This window comes from Hibiscus syriacus, unplaced genomic scaffold (assembly GCF_006381635.1).
Source record: "Hibiscus syriacus cultivar Baekdansim isolate YM2019G1 unplaced genomic scaffold, ASM638163v2 tig00110114_pilon, whole genome shotgun sequence".
Taxonomy (NCBI): Eukaryota; Viridiplantae; Streptophyta; class Magnoliopsida; order Malvales; family Malvaceae; genus Hibiscus; species Hibiscus syriacus.
Genome location: NW_024062594.1, coordinates 3,911,184 through 3,923,196, shown reverse-complemented (window position 1 = coordinate 3,923,196; position 12,013 = coordinate 3,911,184). Strand labels below are relative to the sequence as shown.

Sequence of the window (12,013 nt, the reverse complement as noted above, 5' to 3'; positions counted from 1 at the left end):
ACAAAATCCGTCCCCATCTCCGGCGAAATCCGTCTATCTCCATCTCTGAGAGCCACCCTCACAATCATTCACGATCAGAAATGGAAAATCAACCAAATCAACCACCGAGGGTTAGTTTTTTTTAATTATTTTTATGTTGAAATTTTTGCATTATTATTAGGTTTTTTATATTGAAATTGATGATAAGTTTACTTGTAATTTCAATAATAGATTAACCATTTCACTTAGATTGCTTATTAAATTCATTCGATTACTACCAATACTGCTAAACTGTTTAGTCTTTAACCCTGTGAAGTTAGTATTTGTCTTTGTTTTGTCTTTTGGATGAAGTAATGCAATTCATTCAAGTTTCAATTTTAGACAATGACTATTTGAAACTGAGAATCGCAACGCGACATGAAAATCGCATCGACAAAATCGCAACGCGATTTTAGTTTCGCGTTGCGATTATCTCATTGCGATAGTCAAATTCGCGTTGCGATAGTCATTTTCGTGTTGCGATTTTCATTTTTGTGTTGCGATTTTAAGTTTTAGAAACTATTCTTCTTCTGCAAATTGAAACTTGAATGAATTGCATTACTTCAACCAAAAGACAAAGACAAATACGAAATTCATAGTGTTGCAAATTTAAGTTTGAAGAATAAACTACTACTCTTTATGTTTATTATTGTTTTTGGTATATCTTCACATTGTAGTTTTTGGTATATCTAACTTGGTATGTTTATTGTTTTTGTATAACTTTTTTTGGCTCAATTGACATTAAGGAATAAAATAAGCCTAGTTGCATCGAAGCTTTCACATGTACAAAGATAATTGTTTGAGGATACTTGCTTCGGGCCATGGGTGAAAGTACAACATCCGGGTGGAGATGTTATGTTGACCCATTTGTGGCTTCAGATCATGAAACGCGATCTACCCGAGAGTATAGAACGTGGTAATGAAGAGATATGGTTTCATTTTCCACCGGCGTATACGTGTTTTGAACGGGAGGAGTTTTGCTTAATCACTGGTCTACGCTTCGGACATGATGATGTAGTTCGATACACTAGTCATATTACCCGCCCATCATGGTTATCTCGGGTTTTTCCTGAGCTGTCAATGGAGAAGCCAAATTTACACGTCGAAGACTTGAAGAGATTATTTAATAAGAAAGATGGTTTTACTCGGATGGATGACATCGATGTTGTCCGAGTATGCTTTTTAGTACTTTTGCATGCCAGCTTTTTAGGCAGAGAGGCCAGACAACCTATTCCTAAGGACCTAATATTATTGGTAGAGGACCTAAATGCATGGAACCTATTTCCGTGGGGTTCGTATATATGGAAAGCTACCTGGAATAAGTTGTCGTATGCCTTTGATGACCGCAAAAGTTTGCGTGGCGATGGTTCCAAATACACTTTGTCAGGCTTTATTTGGGCCTTTAAGGTAAGAATTTCTATATTATAATGTTTCCAAAATTATAATTAATTATTTAACAATTACTAATGTTTGTGTATTATATTGTTTATAGATTTGGATATTTGAGGCTTTTCCCGACATACAGACATATGCATTAAAAACTTCAAATGATTTAAGTTAACACAAATACTACCATATATAAACAAGTTATTACTAGTACACGTTTAACTTTGTTTGAGCTTTTATATTGTTAGGAGGCTAACACTCCATTACAGAGGCTGACACCCACAGAGGCTGAGCTTGCCACTAATTGGGGGCAAGCTAGTAAGCGTTTTTTTATGGCATGGATGATGAGCAGCCTCCACTTTGAGAGCCATCACCTCACCCAGAGCCATCACCTGATCGACCACACTATACACCTCTACAACGAGAGCCATCACCTATTCCGTCACATCATCAAGCCTCTTCTCCACCATCACCTCATGATAGGAGACCGGCAAAGATGCCTCGACGTTTATCTCCTTGTTCTCTACCTCTACCTCCACGGGATGAGTTAGGGGAGTTATGAGGAGATCGGTACTTTACGCGATGACAATGGTGCATGGCGTGATGAGGTATCTACTTTACGTGGTGAGGTAGCGGCTCTACGTGAGATGGTAACATCGTTGCAGAATGAGGTTCATACTCTACGCAACGAGGTAAGTTTAAGATTTTTCATATTTAACTTGATTTACTCGTAATTTCACTTAGATTAACCATTTCACTTGGATTGCTTAGTAAATTCATTCGGTTGCTGCCAATAATGCTAAACAATTCTAAAATAACCCTGTGGAGTTAGTATTTGTCTTTGTTTTGTCTTTTGGTTGAAGTAATGCAATCCATTCAAGTTTCAAATTGCAGAATAAGAATAGTCGCAACACGAAACTTAAAATCGCAACGCGAAAATGACTATCGCAACGGAAATGACTACCCCAATTTTATTTTTTGATTATAGTTATATAATTATATTTATTATTTAATATGTTTTACCTTAAATATTATGTTGTAGTTAATTTGAATCATTTTGTTTCACTTGATTTTATGGTTTTTAATTTATATATGTTATGACTTGTGATATTTTTATACCTTAACTTAAAAAAAGTGTTACATATATATTAATATTGTTTTGAATATTATGTAAAAATAAAAAAAATTATTATTTTATATAAAATTCGGTTCAACTGCGATTGAATCCGATTGAACTAATGAACCAGTACCTTCACCGATTCAATGTCCGGTCTAATTTTAAAAACATTGGTTTTTATATTTTCAAAGAGCTCCTGCACTTTAGGTTTTAGTCGCTGCTGCTTTGTACTAGGAGTTCAAATATGGCTATTTGACATAACTGACACCAATTTTCTTTAATATTCCCTTTCTGACATCGTTTGACCAATATTTCCCGAAGTAGCACCCTTTCTGCTGAGTTGGCAAAAAATTGTCCCCGGGGACGCGCTTTACCCGTGTTTTCGCTGAGTTGGATGCCACGTGTGGAAGGTGCATCCCCGGGGACGCACCTTCACTGACTCGACTGCCACGTGTGGAAAGCGCATCCCCGGGGACGCGCCTTTCATTAAATGCCATAAATGCCCCCATCTGTTTTTCCTAACTACCCCTCCTCCTCCCCTATATAAACCCCCTCAACCCTCCCTCATTCTTCACACCAAAATCATATTCTCCTCTCTTATATAACTCAAATTCTCCAACTATTTGAGTTTTAAATTTGTTATTAGTGGTAAGAAATTTATTTTTATGTTAATATTTTTTTTAAATAGTTTATTGTTATTTTTTATTCACATTTAACATTAAATGTTTGATAAATGTTTTTAAAATACAAATTATATTATTCGAAATTTAAAATAAAAATAAAAATAATATTATTCGAAATTTAAATTTAAAATATAAATTATAGTATTCAAAATTTAACATTAAATTTCAACTTAATATTCCAATTGTATTCGAAATTAAAAGTTATATTCCAATTATAGTTCACAATACTTAAATTGAAATTAAATTTATCCATACATATGATTTTATCATTAACATATATATTAAAACGTATACATTAAAATCAACTTATGTTGAGTTAATCGATCGACGAAATTGGCCAAGAGGGGGGTGAATTGGCAATTTATTCAATGTCACATTTCAATGCTCATTCCATACAATTTCAATGTCACAATCAACTTATCACTTCACATTTATTCAATTTATCCATAACATTTTATCTAATTTATTCAAACTTCACATAACGTTTTAATTTAAGTTATTCTTAACTTGTTGAACTTTCAAAAGAAGTTAAATTTTGGTTATAATTTACCTGATTTACTGATATATCTAGTGTCCCCGAGGGACATGAGTGACATAATAGGGCAATGATAACATATTCTATGACAAAATAATGGAAGGCGCGCCCCCAGGAACGCGCCTTCAAGTCCCCTGAGAAATAATAGGTACTGATATGAATAATGTCCCCGAGGGACATGAGTGACATAATAGGGCAATGATAACATATTCTCTGACAAAATAATGGAAGGCGCGCCCCAGGGAACGCGCCTTCATGTGAATAGTGAAATAATAGGTACTGATATATCTAGTGTCCCCGAGGGACATGAGTGACATAATAGGGCAATGATAACATATTCTCTGACAAAATAATGGAAGGCGCGCCCCCGGGAACGCGCATTCATGTGAATAGTGAAATAATAGGTACTGATATATCTAGTGTCCCCGAGGGACATGAGTGACATAATAGGGCAATGATAACATATTTTCTGACAAAATAATGGAAGGCGCGCCCCCGGGAACGCGCCTTTATGTGAATAGTGAAATAATAGGTACTGATATATCTAGTGTCCCCGAGGGACATGAGTGACATAATAGGGCAATGATAACATATTCTCTGACAAAATAATGGAAGGCGCCACCCCGAGAACGCGCCTTCATGTGAATAGTACTCCGATTATAGACACTATTATATGCAACATATTATAAACTTTCAAAACAAACTTCAGTTCACAAGCTTTCAAATTCTCAAATTCCCAAACTCTAAATTCTCAAATTCTCTGAAAATGAGTCATCTTTCTGTTGTTTTTTTGTATGATGGACTAATTAAGGAAGCTGAAGAGGGGGTTATTTTTGAGTCAGATCATTATATCCCCTTAACCTTGAAGAGAAACATCACAATTGAGGAGTTAATCACAAAAATTTCGTTAAAGATTCGTGTAGCAGGCCAGAGAAGACTATCTTCACTTCAGTACAGATTTCCTACTGAACTTTTTCCGCTCACGTATACATCATTTCAGCTTTTAAACGATGATGATGTTTCTATGATGGTTGATGCTCATATGGTGAGTTCACAATCTCTTATTGAAATGTATGCCACTTTTATTGAGGTTCGTGTAACTCGTGGTCTCTCATATTCCTCTCACTTTGGCATTGCATATCAAACTGATCAAGTTGATAGCCCGACACAACTGATCTGTAATGATTTCATATCATTAATGGCGGATCCAACGCCAGATACCATGCCATCAAGTTCAATAGGAAGGCATTCATCTGCAACTGCTTATGATCTCAACCCACGTGGCTTCACCAATATTCCATATGGCAACATCTCTTCTACTTCAAGGGGCAGACATTCATCTGCCAATATTTTCGACTTACATATGGAAATGCCAACGAGACGACAGTCTATTCACATCCCACATGATACAATGGCCTCAAGTTCAAGGGGAGGACACGCAAGCGGGAACTTATTTGACCTCAACATTGGATTATCGGAGGAACCCTCATCTCTACCAGAAGAACTCTTCGGGAGCCAGGTGCAGATGATGCTGAAACGGGATTATTCGTTGAACCTGACTCACCACATTTTAACGTACATTCTGATGATGACGAGGATGACGTTCCGATAAATACAACACCAGCCGAACTTCCTGCACATATGTATGAGGCTGATTATGATGCAATGTATGAGCCTGAATTTCCAGATCTTCTTGATGTTGGCAACTATGGACTTCAATCATCAGTCAATGACAGTAATTTACATATTGGAATGGAGTTCGCATCGAAGGAGGAAGCAATGATGGCAATAAAGAGTTACAATATTCGTAACTCAGTTCAGTCCCGAGTTGATCGATCTAACACGGAGAAATATGTCTGCTACTGTGTCCAACGTGACAACGGATGTCAATGGATGGTCCGTGTATCAAAGAGGAAGAGGAAGAACAACTTATGGGAACTAACCAGATACAACGGTCCTCATACATGTTGTGCAACAGGTATAAACCAGGATCATCCCAACTTGGACTCCAAAATTATTTGTCAAGCAATCATGCCCATTGTGAAGCAAAGCTCTCATATAGCTGTTGCAGTGTTGATTTCTGCTATACAGTCACAATATGGGTACACTGTCTCATATAAAAAAGCATGGTTGGTAAAACAGAATGCCATTTGCAAACTTCATGGCGAATGTGATTCCTCTTACAACGAGCTGCCTAGTTGGTTTCATGTTGTGCAAAGACTTAATCCCGGGACAATTGTTGAGTTCGAAACTCAACATCATTACGTGAATGATCGAATGGTTCGCGATCGCTGCCAATTTTACCGTGTCTTTTGGACTTACCCTCAGTGTATTAATGCAGTCAAGTACTGTAAACCAGTTGTCCAAATTGATGGTACTTTATTGTATGGGAAATACAAGCAAGTTTTATTATTGGTTGTGGTCCAAGATGGAAACCGCAATATTCTTCCTGTTGCGTTTGCCCTCGTTCAAGGAGAAGACACTGAGTCTTGGGTTTTTTTCCTTAAAAATTTACGTTTACATGTTGTCTCCAGGGAACGAGTATGCATTATTTCAGACCGAGGAGCCGGGATAAAAGTAGCAATGGACTCTTTGGATACAATGTATAGACCTCCACATGTTCAACATCGTTATTGTGTCCGTCATATTGCTGCAAACTATTACGGAAAATACAAGAAGAACGATGGACGTCAGTTAGTCGTGCGGATGGGTATGTTACTTTTTCCCAATTTTTCTATAAATTTCTTATTACTTATTTATACTTCATATTAACTATTACATATTCCTAATGGCTTAGGTTACGAACTCTTACCTCAAAGGTTTGAGTCGATGCTACAAGAGCTGTTTGGCAAAAATAAGAAGGGGTGCGAGTACATTATGGACATCAGCAAAGAAATGTGGACAAATGCATATGACGGGGGGTATCGCTATGGTCATATGACAACAAACTTGGATGAAGCAATAAATTCAACCTTAAAGGGGGCGCGTCATTTACCAGTCACGGCGTTGGTTAAAAAGACTTATTTTCGTTTGGGTCAACTCTTTGCAAAGCTCGGTAGACAAGCTCTTACTTGGATGCAAAACGGACATATTTACCACCCAAGACTAGTAGTTGATTTACAGAAAAAAGTGGGTGCATCAAATGGGATGTTAGTTACAAATTTTTCTCGCACCCGTGAATTGTTTCGTGTAACCGAAATGCCACGTCCGCTGCAAGGGATTGAAGCTAACTCTTTCAGAGTTAATCTGCAAGAGAGGTGGTGCGATTGTGGTTTCTTTCAAGCACTCAAATATCCATGCTCTCATGTCATTGCTGCTTGCTCACATTCGCATTTGGACTACAAAAATTATGTTGATCCCGTATACCAACTTTCACAAGTATTCAAGGTATATGAATTTGAGTTTCCGCCCATAGGAAACGAAAGAGACCCAAATGAGATTCAAACTTGGCTTACAATTGTACCAGATCCATTGCTATTGAGGGACTCAGGTCGTCCAAAATCTACTAGAATACATTGTGATATGGATATTCGGGAGAAGTCAACAGAACAAAAACGATGTGGGCATTGTAGAAACATCGGGCACAATAGAAAAAAATGTTCAACTCTGTTATCATCATATAACCATTAACTCTTATGTAATTAATATTGTATTTAAATGAATGTTTTTGTTTCTAATAATTTAATGTTATTGCATTTATATAATTTGTCAATGTATGTACACCTAAATAATTTTTTTTTAACTTTTAAATACATAAATATTTTTAATATATTTATTTAATATAATAATTAATATTATTAGTTATATATTTTTTTAAATATAATAATAATTCCACCTTCTAAGTAGAGAAAAATATTAAATTAAACAAATTAAAAGTTATTAAAAAATTTATGTATACAATGACACATTTCATTTTCTGATTGGAGGATTAAATTTATTAAATGAAATTTTCAATAAGACTAATTTCATAAAATATGTAAGTCTTGAAAATTAAATATGTAATTATACTAATTTATTAACTTATGCATCAATATTTTCGTTAAATATTGATATGAGATGACTAGATTGATAACATTTAAATAATTAACTGATAAAATTAATAGATCGATAATCAAAATCAAAAATAATAATATAACCATATGTGTAATATTATAATTTCATACATTTTTCCTATAACTACAATAAAGTCAAAACTGGTTTTCATATATTGTTATATCATATTAATGTAGATAATTCACTCCACCTTTAACACACATTAACAAAATACATTTGATAATTCTTATATTATAATCGAAACATTTTACATAATATATTATTAATTTATAATAAAAATAAAAATAAAATATTTATTATTAAACAAAATACGTGGCAGTCGAGCTGGCAAAAGGCGCGTCACCGGGGATGTGCCTTCCACACGTGGCATCCAACTCAGCGAAAACACGGGTAAAGCGCGTTCCCGGGGACGCGCCTTTCGCCAACTCAGCAGAAAGAGTGTTACTTCGAAAAATATTAATCAAACGGTGTCAGAAAGAAAATATTAAAGAAAATTAATGTCAGTTATGTCAAATAGCCTTCAAATATATAGCATAAAAATCTGAAAGATAGGTCCTTTTTTATTCGATTTTGTTGTCTTCCTTTGTTGCAAGTGAAAAGGAGAGACTTTGGCATTTGAGGGTCTTAAAGAAAGCATTTCTTAGGTCATTGGGAGCCAAAATGGGTAGTTTTGGGAGTACTGGTGCAGTGAGGCAGTATATAAGATGAAGGGTACCTCGTTTGAGATGGACGCCTGAACTTCACCATTGTTTCGTTCATGCCATAGAAAGGCATGGTGGCCAACAAAGTAAGTTGTTCTTCCCTTCTTTGAGCTTGTTTCTATATATCTTTTACTGATAATGGCTTTTTATATATTTCTTCAGAAGCTACTCCGAAACTTGTTCTTCAACTGATGGATGTTAAAGGGCTCACCATTTCTCATGTGAAAAGCCATCTTCAGATTCATCTTTTTCCCCCTTTGATTTGTTTATCATCTTCCCTTCTCTTAATATTTTGTTCCATTTCATCATAAACAAGATGTATCGGAGTAGGAGAAGTGATCTCGGCAGACAAGGTTATCATAACTGTGTTTTTTATGCACCTTTTCCCATATAAAACTATCACAAAATTCTTTTTGCATGTCTTTTCCAATTTCCATGATACTTTCCTTTGATGGCTGTCTTTTTGGTGTTAAAAATCAAAGAGCACACTTCCATGGCTTACATGTATTTTTGGTAAAGAGAGTTGGATGCTTCAGTTCAATTATTACCCTCAATTCCTAGAATGTATATAATTATCTGTTAATTTCTCAATGTTTTCTGCAACAAATTTGTAACACAGAAAATGACAAACCTCCTTTCTTTTATTCCCCAACATGAATAATGCATGCATGTTTGTGGTCTCCTTTAGTTAACATGATTTGTTTGCTTTCTATGACAGATAAGAATTCAACCCATCAAAGAGGACAGTCTTTGGAGAAGCATGATGGTTGTGTTGATGAAGCAAGTGACCATATGGGTTTTCACTCGGCTTCAAAGCTCATTGAAGAAGAAGAATCAGATTCTCATTACTGTTCACTCCTTCCTTCGAAAAGGTCAAGCTTGCTAGGCTTTTCTATTCAGCTACTAGGCTCATTTTGCTTTTGCTCCTAAAATTCTTTTTGTTGTCTTGTCTTGATCTACCCCAGAGCTAGAATGGAGACCACCAGGAGTTCAATCTCTGATCAGAATCCGGGATGCTGCCACGGATTATGTGAGACAATGTCAAATCCGTACACTTTTGATGATTATCTGCACGCCATTGGAATAAAGGAAGGTCATGGGTTTGATCAGCATCAGGGTCAATCAGCAACCTTCTCTCAGCTGCCATTTGATCTTTGCAATCTCAACTCTTTCAGATATTTAGTATAACCTAATAACCATAAGGTACACTACCAAAACCTACATTTCCTTTTCTCTCTAGTCAAGGACGGAGGGAAGTGGACGGGAGAGTCGCCCTAGAAAATTTCAAATATCCTATTTATTACATAGTTTTTTAATATTTTATATTGATAGTAGATTTTAGTTATATGAAATTTTATAAGTTTACATCGTGTAAAATTTTAGAAATTTGTCCATAAAAATTTGAGACTGTTCTTATCTTACTATCGGTATCTCACTGATATTTGTCTTTGTTGCCAGCTTTGAGTGTAATGTTGGTTTTCCACAGACAAAGTGGCTGTTTCTTCTAAGCTCTAACCCTTTTTGCCTGTGTAGCAGGTCTAGTACAAAGTGTTTTCACTTCCACACCAGTTCATTGAAAACCCCAACCCTTAAATAACTTTGGACTATCAGCATTAGGGGATTGAAAAATTCTCTATTTACTTTTTTTTTCTTTTTCTTTCTTTCTTTTTTCCCTTTTCTTGTTTCTTTTCTTTCTTGTCAGTAATGTACGAAATATGAATGTAGGCGGAGCATAAGCATATTTTGCATCTTAATGTTTAAAGAAAGAATGTTCTCTAGAAATGAGGAAAAAAAGAAAATTGGATTGCATAAGTGCTTATATAAATCAATTGAATTAAACATAAGATTCTTACATTCTGTGGTCCACTGCATGAATAGGGGACCCTTTTTGGGGTTGGACAGAACGGAGATTCAAAATTGAACCTTTATTGCATCGGACCAGAAATTTGGTTTTAGAACCAAAGGACTACCCTTCTCTTCCCTTCTAGTTCTGACTCTGATGTAGCATTTCTCCTAATTCAACTTTCTTAATTCTTTACCTTGTTATTCATTAGCAGCTCGAAAATGTTAGGATTTTCGTTAGTCAAAACCTTCGAATAAACCCTTTCGCTTACTGAAGCCACCAAGAGATCTTTATCCTCCAGTTTCAGGAACATCATAACCTTTGAGCCATCTATATGGCTATCTATAGTGTACACCAATGGTGACGCCAGACAGAATAGTGATTATCCTATAGGCGCTTCAACAGATGATTCACAAGAGAAATTCGCCCAAAGAACCAGAGAAAAGAAGTCTCTAGGGTTTAATAAAATATTATAAAATTAAGTAATATCAAAATCAGTCCACTAGCCGGACTGTTATAGCAAAAAATCGTCTTTATTCGAATTTTGTCAAAAATAGCAAAATCCCGAAAATCATTCTAAATTGAAATTCGAATTAAAATAAGTAATCTCTAAAAAATTCAGCTTAAATCAGATTTAAATTGACTTTCTAATTGACAATCAAAATATTACCATAAATAGTAAAAAATAACTAAATCTAGTGATTCGAAGGGAAAAACGGCAGAATTTGAGGTTGAAAAAAAAGTCATATGGAGTTTAGCTTAATGTGGAGAGCGTGTACGTCGAAAAGAGCTTTCCGGATTGGGGTCTTATGCGCGATTCTGACACATGTAGCCAAAGTTATGGCCAAAAGACTGAAATATACTCAAAACGACTTCAATGAGGAATATGTCACAATCAATTCCTGTCTTTGTGCTGATCTGCCAATTTATGGTATCTCAGCGCCATCAAGGTGCAATCTGAAAGTTCAGCATCATCTGTCTCGGATCCCCCTGCATCAAATGACCTCTCACAAACTAACTAGATGTACCAAAGCAAAATCCAAGATTTGACAATCGGATCTATCTAGACTATCGATCTACGAGTAATCATAATGATCTTATACTTGACACCACCCGTTAGAGTCATTATAAATATCCCTTAACTATGATTGGGGACTTCTACCTCCTTTTCCACACTCCTACCCTCTCTTTATGGATCCATCTCTCACATAGAGAAACAAAGCAATGATCATATCTCATCTGTCACAGCTCTTCATACAAATCAGAAATCAGAAAGGATAAACCGTGAAATGACCGATGAGATAAATTTGTTGTCACTAACATACCTACATATATTTTCCCCCTAGTTTACTGGTTCTTGGATGTTTTTGTTAAGGGTTTATCTACGTTGTGTTGGTAGAAAATGTTTTCACATTCTGTCAAAATTTACCCAGCTGTGCATGGACTGTGGTCTGCTAGGGTACTTACACTTAATGTTACTCAATGTCTCAGGTTGGCAAGGGAGAAGTAGAACAACATGCAGAGGAACAAGACTGTAAACATATCCGACAAAACGTAAAGAGATCACACATTCTAGACGATGAAGAAAATGATGAAGCAGGTGGTGCGTTCGAACTATTGTTGTCAGTCACTACAACATCAGCCATGGTCACAGAGAAGTAATATATGCTGTACGAG

The 12,013-nt window shown here is 35.8% G+C and overlaps 1 pseudogene; it reads left to right on the top strand.

Annotated features, from left to right (window-relative positions):
• Positions 1 to 8,452: 8,452 nt before the first annotated feature.
• Positions 8,453 to 11,923, top strand: LOC120215367 (annotated as a pseudogene).
• The last annotated feature ends 90 nt before the right edge of the window (positions 11,924 to 12,013 follow it).